The following is a 12,613-nucleotide window of genomic DNA, read 5'->3' on the forward strand; positions in this document are numbered from 1 at the left end:
AAGATAATAACAAAAGACATAAACAAAAATGAACACAGCCTCAGTAACCTGTGGGGCAATGTCAAACAGTCTAACATACATTTAAATGGAGTCCAAAATGAACGAAGGGAAGGAAGGAATAAAATATATTTTAAACGGTAATGGCTAAACATTTTCCAAATTTTATGAAAAGTACAAACCCACAGAGCCAAGAAGTTCAATGAATTCCAAGCAGAATAAATGCAAAGAAAACTACACGAAGGAATATTTTAATAAAACCACTGAAAACTAGTGATAAAGAGAAAATCTTAAAAACAAAAGTAAAAGAACACATTATAAAGTAAACCAAAGACAGGAATGACTGAGTATTACCCAGCAATCCCATTACTGGGTATATACCCAAAGGATTATAAATCATTCTACTATAAAGACACATTCACATATATGTTTATTGCAGCACTATTTACAATAGCAAAGACTTGGAACAAACCCAGATGCCACCAATGATATACTGGATAAAGAAAATGTAGCACATATACACCATGGAATACTATGCAGCCATAAAAAACAATGAGTTCATGTCCTTTGCAGGGACATGGATGAAGCTGGAAGCTGTCATCCTCGGAAAACTGACACAGGAACAGAAAACCAAACACCGCATGTTCTCACTAATAAGTGGGAGTTGAACAATGAGAACGCATGGACACACAGAGGGGAATATTACACACCCGGGCCTGTTGGGGGTGGAGGGAAAGGGGAGGGAGAGCATTAGGACAAATGGCTAATGCTTGCGGGGCTGAAAACCTAGATGATGGATTGATAGGTGCAGCAAACCACCATGGCACATGTATACCTATGTAACAAAGCTGCACTTTCTGCACATGTATCCCAGAACTTAAAGTAAAAAATAAGTAAATAAAAAAAAGAAACAATGCAAGCCATAGAAAAATGAACGGCATCTTTAAAGTGCTGAAAGATTTGAAAAAAGTCAACCTAGAACACTGTATCAGAAGAAAAGAGTAAGGTGAGATAATTTATTTTCCAGCCAGGATAATTTGTTGTTAGCAGATATATATTACTAGAAATGTTTAATGAAGTTCTTCAGGTTGAAGGAAAATTATATATAAGCAGGAAACTTGGATCAAAATGAAAATGAATGAAAAGCACCAGAAATGCTAAATATGTGAATACAAATTTTTTTCTCAGTTTTATATTTAAAGATTATTGATTATTTAAAGAAAAATAATGACATTGCATTTTGTGGTTTATAACATGCATAGAAATACAGTATGAAACAACAATAGCACAAAAGATAGCAGAGGATAATGTTGCAGTGGGTTCTTATACTTGAAATGGTGTAATATTATTTGAAAGTAGAATGTAATAAGCTAATAATTCTTGTAAATCACAGAGTACCTGCTGAAAAATAAAGTAGACATATAACTAAAAACGTAATAGTGGAGATAAAATGGAAATAAGAAACAAAAAATAGAAAGCAAAAATAATCAAATATCAAAGCAAATGGGACTAATAAGAAAGAAATAACAAGGTAGTATATTAAAACCCAACCATACTGAAAATTACATTAAATGTAAATGATCTAAACATTTCAATTTAAAGGCAGAGATGGTCAGAATAGATAAAAGTTCAAGAGCCATATATGCTGTACCACCTTAAATATAAATACAACAATTTAATATAAATGTATTAACATTAACAGATTAATAATAAAACATTAAGATTAATATTAATGTTATATTTATAGCAATATATTAATAACATTAAATCAACAACTATTAATGTTAATGCATTAAATTGTTTTATAATTAATGATTTATTAATCATTAATTATGATTTATAAATAATGTTAATATAATGTTAATTTTATATTAATGTTAATAGATAATTTTAAATAGATTAAAAGGATGGAAAATATGTATTATACAAGCATAAAGAAAAGGAGAGTTATAATGTCTATATTAATATCAGGCAAAGTAGACCTCAGAACTAGAAGTATTTCAGGGAAAAAGAAGGACTTTTTAATATAGATAAATGTGTCAATCAATACATTAGCTTACATGCCTCATGCCAGATCCTCAAAATGCATTATGCAAAGTTGATAAGAATTGAAAGAGTAGACAAATTCACAATTGTTTCTAGAGACATAAACATTCTGTTTTCAGTAACTGATAGAACCAGAAGTTAGAATAAATGTAAGTATGTAAAAGATTTAAAGAGCAGTCAAAGGCCAGGTGCAGTGACTCACACCTGTAGTCCCAGCACTTTGGGAGGCTGATGTGGGTGAATTATTTGATATCAGGAGTTCGAGACCAGCCTGGCCCACATGGTGAAACCCCATCTCTACTAAAATACAGAAATTATGCGGGGACAGTGGTGCACACCTGTAATCCCAGCTACTTGGGAGACTGAGGCAGGAGAATCCCTTGAACCCAAGAGGCGGAGGTTGCAGTGAGCCAAGATTGTGCCAGTGCACTCCAGCTTGGGAGACAGAGTGAGACTCTGTCTCAAAAAAATAAATAAATAAAAGAGCAGTTCACACAACAATAGAATACCTATTCTTTTCAAATGCACATGGGACATTTATGAAGAAGGACCATATGCAGGGTCATAAAACAAGTCTCAATACATTTAAAATACTGAAATCATACAAAAGTATATTCTGTGATCATAACAGAATTAAAACTATAAATCAACTATAGGAATATGCCCCTCAAATTCCCAAATATTTGGATAATAAACAACATAGTTCTAAATAACCCAATGTCAAAAAAGAAATTAAAAGAAAAATTAGAAAAAAAATTTGATTTGAGTAAAAAAGAAAACAAAATATATAAATGTTTGTTGGATATACGTAAAGGAATCTATAGAGGGAACTTCACAAATTTAAAAGTTTATATGGGGAAAGGAGAAAGGTCTAGAAATTAATGATAGTAGCTTCTACCTTAAGAAGCTTTAAAACAATACAAATTGAGTCCAAGCAAGTAGACAGAAGGAATAACAAAGAGCAGATATCAGTGAAATAGAAAATTGAAAAATAATAGAGATCAATGCTCTCAAAAGTTACTTTTATAAAATATCAATAAAATTGACAAACCCCTTACTAGGCTGATTGTAGTCACCCTAAACATCTCTTCCAAAGTCATACTCCCTTCTTGGGGCAGTTCTCTTTAAATTACTGCTTATTGTGGATAAAAAGATGTGGCCACTTTAATCAATTTGGGTCAACTCGAAAGGACCATCCAACTCCAGAGCTGCTGAGGCCCTTTGTTATAAATTATCTCACTGCCCAATCCTGCTTTCTTCACCCCTGTGGAAGTGCAGATTCTGAGAGTGCTCTCCAGTAAATTTTCTGCACACAAATCCACATCCCAAAGTCTGTTGTGGGGAGACACCTCCTGCAATAAGCTTATTCCAAAAATGTCATCTTGTTTTAACATTAAGAAATCTGGTATTATAAATTATCCAGATTGCCAAAAATTAGTAGAAGATGGCATTTGAGTATGCCATGCTTTCTGACACTCCCAACTCTAACCTTTCTATCTTGAGTCAAGTAGCTGTTCCTGGAAGCAGTTAGCTTGATACAAGTGAAGCTTGAAATCTGTGGAGGTCAAACAAATTGTTGTGGGGCTTTCTCCCTGGGCAGGTTGAGAGGGCAGTATCTACACTATCTGTGATACGGTTGAAAGGGCAGAGAAACTAATTAATAGTACAGAATAGACATAGAGAAGTCACCTCTAATATACTTAAGAATTGAGTATACAGAAATGTAAAATTTCAAATCAGTGGAGAAAAGAAGCAATACTTAACAATGTTTCAGCTGTGTCTTTTGGAATCAAAAAACTTTTTGAATAAGTAAAAGTATTTCTCTTTCAACACTAGGCACCAAAATATATCCTAAATGCTTTGAACATTTTGGAGTAAGAACTATTAAGCGTTTCAGAAAAACAATGACCTAAGAAGACTGTTTGCAGATATTTTGCAGACACTTATTTAATATATTTATTACACACACAAAGTTGTTACTAGTTAGTAATAAATGAGCAAAGGGTTCATTTAATAATTCAAAACAATTCAAAAGGAAGAAATGCACATGACTGATAAATGTGTGAACAGATGGTGAATCTCACTAGTAATCAAAGCAATACAAATCAAATTAGGATTTCATATCATTTTCATTTCAGAGGAAGGCAGTGACCTGAAGGCATAATAATAAATTATTAATATGTACAATATCTGTCCTTACAAATTGTCTGGAATATGTAATCACTAAAGTTTTATTGTATATATACTTAATGGAAAGGTGTTCAAGATGTACAGTTAAATGTTGAAGAAGTAGGTCATGAGAGATTTTACACAGCATGATTCACTTTTTTTGGTAAAATGTTTAAATGATTAAATCTGCAAACTTTTCAATGACGTTTATTTGAACTTTATTAATTACAACATATTTTGATTTTTAAAGCATATATATGACTTTTTTTCACTTTTATTTCAAGTTCAGGGTTACATGTACAGGTTTGCTATATAGCTAAAAGTGTCATGGGGATTTGTTGTACAGATTATTTCTTCACCCAGGTATTAAACCTAGTACCCATAGTAATTTTTCCCGATCTTCTTCCTTCTCCCATCCTCCTCCCTCTGATAGCTGCCAGTGTGTGTTGTTTCCCTCTACATGTCCATGTGTTCTCACTGTTTAGCTCCTACTTGTAAGTAATAACGTGGTATTTGATTTTCTGTTCCTGTGTTAGTTTGCTAAGAATAATGGTCTCCAGCTCCATCCATTTCCCTGCAAAGGACATGATCTTACTTATTTTATAGCTGCATAGTGTTCTGTGGTATATATGTACCACATTTTCTTTATCCAGTTGGTAATTGATGGGCATTTAGATTGAATCTAGATTGATTCACTATTGTGAATAGTGCTGCAATGAATATACATGTGCGTGTATATTTATAATAGAATGATTTATATTCTTTTGGGTATATGTCCAGTGATGATATTTCTGGGACGAATGGTATTTCTGTTTTTAGGTCTTTGAGGAATTGCTGCACTATCTTCTACAATGATTGAACTAATTTACACTCCCACCAACAATGTATAAGTGTTCCTTTTTCTCCGCAAGTTTGCCGGCATCTGTTATTTTTTGACTTTTTAGTAGTAGCCATTCCGATTGGCATGAGATGGTATCTCATTTTGGTTTTGATTTGATTTGCCGTTCTCTAATAATCAGTGATGTTGAACTTTTTAAAATGTGATTGTTGGTCACATGTATGTCTTCTTTTGAAAAGTGTTCATGTCCTTTGCTTTTTTTTTTTTTTTTTTTTTTTTTTTTTTTTTTTTTTGAGACAGAGTCTCGTTCTGTCACCGAGGCTGGAATGCAGTGGCGCGATCTCGGCTCACTGCAACCTCCGCCTCCCGGGTTCGAGCAATTCTCCTGCCTCAGCCTCCTGAGTAGCTGGGATTACAGGCTCGTGCCACCACACCTGACTAATGTTTTGTATTTTTAGTAGAGACTGGGTTTCACCATTTGGACAGGCTGGTCTCGAACTTCTGACCTCGTGATCCATCTGCCTCGGCCTCCCAGTGTCCTTTGCTTTTTAATGGGGTTGATTGTTTTTTTTCTTGTAAGTTTACGTTCCTTATAGATGCTGGTTATTATACCTCTGTTGGATGCATAATTTGCAAAAATTTTCTCCTATTCTGCTTAGGCTGTCTGTTCACTCTGATGATAGTTTTTTCTCCCATTCTATAGGTTGTCTGTTTGCTCTGATGATAGTTTCTTTTGCTATGCAGAAGCCCTTTAGTTTAATTAAATCTCATTTGTCAATTTTTGCTTTTGTTGCAGTTGCTTTTGTGATTTCATCATAAAACCTTCGCTTATGCCTATGTCCTGAATGGTATTGCCTAGATTTTCTTCTAGGGTTGTTATAGTTTTGGGTTTTACATTTAAGTCTTTAATCCATCTTGAATTAATTTTTGTGTAAGGAACGGGTCCAGTTTCAATTTTCTGCTTATGGCTAGCCTGTTCTTCTAGCACCATTTGTTAAATAGGGAATCCTTTCCCCATTGCTTTTTTTTTTGTCAGGTTTATCAAAGATTAGATGGTTGTAGACATGTGGCTTTATTTCTGAGTTCTCCATTCTGTTCCACTGGTCTATGTGCCTGTTTTTGTACCAGTACCATGCTGTTTCGGTTACTGTAGCCTTGTAGTTTGAAGTCAGGTACCGTGATGCCTCCAGCTTTGTTCTTTTTGCTTAGGATTATCCTGACTATATGAGCCCTTCTTTTAGTTCCATATGTATTTTAAAATAGTTTCTTTTAATTCTGTGAAAAATTTCAGTGATAGTTTAATGGGAATAGCATTGAATCTATAAATTGCTTTGGGCAGTATGGCCATTTTCACGACATTGATTCTTCCTATCCATGAGCATGAAGTGTTTTTCCGTCTGCTTGTGTCCTGTCTAATTTCCTTGAGCAGTGGTTTGTAGTTCTCCTTGAAGAGTTCCTTCACCTCCCTTGTTAGCTGTATTCCTATGTGTTTTATTCTTTTTGTGGCAATAGTGCATGGGAGTACATTCCTAATTTGTCTCTCTGCTTGTCTGTTGTTGGTGTTTAGGAACGCTTGTGATTTCTGCACATTGATTCTGTATCCTGAGACTTTGCTGGAGTTGCTTATCAGCCTAAGAAGCTTTTGAGCTCAGTTGATAGGATTTTCTAGATATAAGATCATATAATCTGCAAATAAAGACAATTTGACTTCCTCTCTCCCTATTTCGATGTGCTTTATTGCTTTCTCTTGCTTGGTTGCCCTGGCCAGAACTTCCAATGCTATGTTAAATAGGAGTGGTGAGAGAGGACATCCTTGTCTTGTGCCAGTTTTCAAGGGGAATGCTTCCAGCTTTTGCCCATTCAGTATGATACTGGCTGTGGGTTTGTCATAAATGGATTTTATTGTTTCAAGGTATGTTCCTTCAATACCTGGTTTATTGAGAATTTTTAACATGAAGGGATGTTGAATTTTATCCAAGGTCTTTTCTGCGTACTATTGAAATGATCATGTGGTTTTCTGTCTTTAGTTCTGTTTATGTGATGAATTATGTTTATTGATTTACATATGTTGAACCAACCTTGCATCCCAAGGATGAAGCCAACTTGATTGTGGTGGATAAGCTTTTGATGTGCTGCTGGATTCGGTTTGTCAGTATTTTATTGAGGATTTTTGCATCAATGTTCATCAGTGATATTTGCCTGAAGTTTTCCTTTATTGTGGTATCTCTGCCAGGTTTTGGTATCAGAATGATGCTGGCCTTGTAGGATGAGTTAGGGAGAACTCTCCCCTCTTCAATTTTTTGGAATAGTTTCAGCATGAATGGTACCAGCTCTTCTTTGTGTACATCTGGTAGAATTCAGCTGTGAATTAATCTGATCCTGGGCTTTTTTGGTTGGTAGGCTATTTATTACTGACTCAATTTCAGAACTCATTATTGGTCTGTTCAAGGATTCAAGTTCTTCCTGGTTCAGTCTGGGGAGTGTTTATTTGTCCAGTAATTTACCCATTTCATCTAGATTTTCTACTTTATGTGCATAGAGGTGTTCATAATATTCTCTGATGTTTGTTTATATTTATCTGGGGTTAGTGGTTTTATCCCCCTGTTGTTTCTGATTGTGTTTATTTGAACCTTCTCTCTTTTCTTCTTCATTAGTCTAGCTAGTGGCCTATTTTATTAATTTTTTCAAGAAACCCAGCTTCTGTATTTGTTGATCTTTTGAATTTTTTTTGTGTGTCTCAATCTCCTTCAATTCAGTTCTAATTTTGGTTATTTCTTGTCTTCTGCTAGCTTGCTTTGGGATTTGTTTTCTCTTGATCCTCTTGTTCTTTTAATTGTAATATTAGGTTGTTAACTTTAAATTTTTCCAACTTTTTCATATGGGAATTTAGTGCTATAAATTTCCCTCTTGACACTGTCTTAGTTGTGTCCCAGAGATTCTAGCATATTGTACTTTTGTTCTCTTTAGTTTTAAAGAGCTTCTTGATGTCTGCCTTAATTTCATTATTTACTGAAAAGTCATTCAGGAGCAGATTATTCAGTTTTCCTGTAATTTATGGTTTTGATTGAATTTTTTAGTTTTGATTTCTAGTTTGATTGCGCTTTGGTCCAAGATATTGTTTGTTATGATTTCAGTTATTTTGCATTTGCTGAGGAGTGTTTTACTTCTCATTATGTGGTCGATTTCAGAATATGTGACAGGTGGCAATGAGAAGAACATACGTTCTGTTATTTTGGGGTAGAGAGTAGATATTTATCAGTTCCATTTGATTTAATGCTGAGTTTAGGTCCTGAATATCTTTGATAATTTTCTGTCTCGATGATCTCTTTAATATTGTCAGTAGGGTGTTAAAATCTCCCACTATTATTGTGTGGGAGTCTAAGTCTCTTTGAAGGTCTCTAAGAACTTGCTTTGTGAATCTGGGTGCGCCTGTCTTGTGTGCACATATATTTCGGATAGTTAAATCTTGCTGAGCTCTTTCCCATTACTTAATGCCCTTCTTTGTCTTTTTTAAATCTTTGTTGGTTTAGAGTCTGTTTTGTCAGAAACTATGATTGCAACCCCTGCTTTTTTCTATTTTCCATTTGCTGGTAGATTTTTCTCCATTCCTTTATTTTGAGCCTATGTGTGTAATTGCTTGTGAGATTGATCTCTTGAAGACAGCAATGGGTTTTTGTTCTTTATCTGGCTTGCTACTCTATGTCTTCTAATCGGGACTTTTAGCCCATTTACATTCAGAGTTAGTATTGATATGTGTGGATTTGATCCTGTCACCACAGTTTTAGCTAGTTATTTTGTAGACTTGTTTATGTTGTTGCTTCATAGTGTCTCTAGTCTGTGTATTTCAGTGTGTTTTTGTAGTGGCTGGTAATGGTCTTTCCTTTCCATATTTAGTGCTTCCTTTAGGAGCTTTTATAAATCAGGTCTGGTTGTAACAAATTCCGTCAGCATCTGCTTGTCTGAAAAGGATCTTATTTCTCCTTTGTTTATGAAGCTTGGTTTGGCCAAATATGAAATTCTGGTTTGGATTTTCTTTTCTTTAAGAATGTTGAATATTGGCCCCCAATCTTTTCTGGCTTGTAGAGTTTCTGCTGAAAGGTCTGCTGTTAGTCTCATAGATTTACCTTTATAGGTGATCTGACGCTTCTCTCTAGCTACCCTTAACAGTTTTTCTTTCATTTTAATCTTGGAGAATCTGATGATTATGTATCTTGGAGATGATCTTCTTGTGAAGTACCTTACTGGGGTTCTCTGCATTTTCTGAATTTTAAAATTGTCCCCTCTATCTAGATTGGAGAAGTTCTTTGATGATATCCTGAAATACATTTTCCAAGTTGCTTCCATTCTCCCCATCTCTTTCAGGGACACCAATGAGTCATAGATTCCATCTCTTTACCTAATCCTAGATTTCTCAGAGGTTTTGTTAATTCCTTTTCATTCTTTTTTTCTCTATTCTTGTCTGACTGTCTTATTTCAGAAAGCCAGTCTTCAAGCTCTGAGATTCTTCCCTGCACTTGGTCTATTCTGCTATTAATACTTGTGATTACATAATGAAATTCTCATATTGTGTGTTTCAGCTCGATCAGGTTAGTTACATTCTTTTCTCTACTGTCTACTTTGTCTGTCAGCACCTGCATTGTTTTATCATGATTTTTAGCTTCTGTGCATTGGGTTTCAATATACTTCTGTAACTTCAATGATCTTTGTTCCTATCCGTATTCTGAATTCTATTTCTGTCATTTCCGCCATCTCAGTCCTGTTCACAACCCTTGCTGGAGAAGTGATGTGGTCATTAAGAGGAAAGAAGGCACTCTGGCTTTTTAAGTTTTCATCATTCTTGTGCTGATTCTTTCTCACCCTTGTGGGCTTATGTACTTTCAATTTTTGAGGTTTCTGACCTTGGAATGGGTTTTATTTTTCTTTTATCCTATTTGATGACTTTGAGGGTTTGGCTATGGTATAAAGTGGATCCAGCTGACTGGCTTCATTTCTGGGAGATTTTAGGGGGCCAGTGCTTAACTGCCAACTCCTGGACTGTGTGCTCTAAGTCTGGGGGACTTGTATTGGCCCCTGACTTTATTCTCTTGCCCCTTGAGGTTTGGAATCCACTGAACTGGGGGAGGAGGGTGAGGTTTGGCAACCACAGCAGAGTGGTAGCAGGTGCTGAGGTGCCTGCCTCTCTGCAGGCACTCACCACAGTGACAGAGGCAATGCAGCTGGAGGGGGAGTGAGCCCCTCCTGGAGACTGTGCTGGAGGCGGTATTGGCTTGAGGAAGGTGTGCTGGTGGGTACACGTCTAGGTGCCTCCTCTCTGCTCTGCAAGCAGGAGTCATGATACTACTTTTGTTTAAAGAAATCCAACACACCCACACACGTCAGGAGCAAGGATTGACAGGCTATACCCCAAGATGTCAGTGATTATCTCTGAGTGATAAGATCATAGTGATATATGATGTGGATGATATGTTTGTCGTATATCTTTAGGTTTTCCACAACAATAATGTATTACTATTGTAAGTAGAAATAGATAAAATGAATTTAGTAACACTCATTTAGTTGATAGGTAAGTGGCCAGCCACTAGCCTTCTGATTGTTATAGGTTTCAGATTTCTGAATCCTAGGGCAGATAATGTAAAAAGGATGTGGAATTTTTAAAAAACAAACTTTCCAGTGGACCTGTAGATTTTATTTTCCAATTCAAGTCCATCTACCTTATATTTGGTGGAAAATTCTTCTGGATTCTGGCAATATGAGACCTGCCAAGCCTTAGAGTTTGTCACTGAGACTTTGTCTTTCTTTGTGGCCCTTAAATAACATTATTTTGGGGGTTGGGAAAAAGTTGTGTTCGAATATGCAAGTCAAGATTCCATTTTAAGCCAAATCCCCCAAGTAAGGCTCAGATTCCTCAGATAACCTTGGGCATTGTACTTCCTTTGGGCTAGTAGCTTTGCTCTTAACTAGGATATTTCGAGACATGTAAGAAATACATTGTCATAATGGACAGATGACTCATGATTCCATCAGTTTTAGGGTATGATAATGGTAAGCGAGGCAATCAATATCGACTTTCAGTTTATTTTCTCAATAGATCATGCCATTTCTTGCAATATAGTTTAGCATTGGTGAGTCCAGAATTATCCAAATGATTTTGTGTAACCCAGGTAAAGCACACAGTGATACAAAATTCACTCAGTATACAAAATAAATATAGCAAATTGTAAGTAATCTTTATTATGCAAAATTCTATGTTTGACCACAAGGAATTTATATTCCTACAGAAGAATCCCACAACCTCACTGAGCTGAAGTCCTTTCTACAAATTCACTTTTAGTAATGTATTTAAGAAAATTCTTACTCAAATGATCTCACTTTTGTAAATTAATCCCCAAATCTGCATTGGTATTTCTATTAAAGATTAATTCCACTAGGTGGAGATATTTGCTCAGTTTTGTGGTTCACACTAAAGGATACTGGAATAGAGAAATCTATTAAACAAGGGAGTGTCTCAGAAACAAGAATAATAGCCTTGGGCCTTCCAAGACCTGTTGCTTTGCACTGTAATCATTTGGCAAATGTATACACATTGCTTTGTGGAGTTTAGTGTTTGCTTTTAATGATTATAAAAGTGGCAGGTTTCTAGGCTTACATTACATAATTTTTTATTTTGTTTGAATACTTATAACTTTAACCACTATGGTTTGAATAGACTGTTAACTAGACATCTTAAGTTTTCTCCTTTAACTGTTAGACAGTTCTTGCATTCAACAGCGATATAGTAATTAAGTCTTCATAATAATAAAAGATTGTTTTCACTGTGTTTTAGATATTTTATTTTTAATTAAAATGATAAAGACCACTATTAATATATAAATACTGTTGTTGAATACTTTAATCTTTATACTAATAACTTTATGAAAAATGGTACCTTGTCAAATCATGGGGAAACAATTTTTTTAAGTATACCATGCAACTGACAAAGATGTATGCAATAATTCTTAAAGTAAGAAAAGTGTAAGGCCTAAAATACTGGGAAGTTTTTTTTTTTTCAATTTGAAATTTTTTTGTGGTGATCTGGGTTTCTACTTTTCTGTTTTTATTGGTACCAACATTATATGGAAACAATCTTCATAGTTAAGTAAGAAATTCATCTGCTCCTCTTTATTTTGTATTTGAAGTTATAATATTCTGTGCCATCGGTTAATTGACTTCAAGGAAGTAAGGCTCTAAAACAATGAGCTCTCTCAAAGCAGCTTGGTTCTTTTTTTTTTTTTTTTTTTGCCATTGGTTTTTAAAATGTCTTTTGTGTATGAGTACCATTGTCTCTATTTTTATTGTTTTAAAGATACTCTATTAATTACCTACAGCTGTTCTCATAAATTGATTAAAAACACAACAGACTTTTGTCCTCTTAATCCCTTAGAGAAAAATTAGCAATTGACATTTTCTTTTTTTCATCTTAAATATATGGGAAACGGAAGACCAAATCAGATGTGTATAAATGTATTATTAGAAAAATTCTAGTTTTTTATATCTAATAGATCATGTCTAGTTTTTAAATACATT

At 34.8% G+C, this 12,613-nt stretch overlaps 1 protein-coding gene across 1 annotated transcript in view; it reads left to right on the top strand.

The window, feature by feature from the left end:
* Positions 1-12,613, top strand: part of CFAP299 (cilia and flagella associated protein 299) — a 649,304-nt gene that overhangs the window by 16,451 nt on the left and 620,240 nt on the right. The gene's annotated exons all lie outside the window — the stretch shown is intronic.

Source organism: Gorilla gorilla, chromosome 3 (genome assembly GCF_029281585.2).
Source record: "Gorilla gorilla gorilla isolate KB3781 chromosome 3, NHGRI_mGorGor1-v2.1_pri, whole genome shotgun sequence".
Taxonomy (NCBI): Eukaryota; Metazoa; Chordata; class Mammalia; order Primates; family Hominidae; genus Gorilla; species Gorilla gorilla.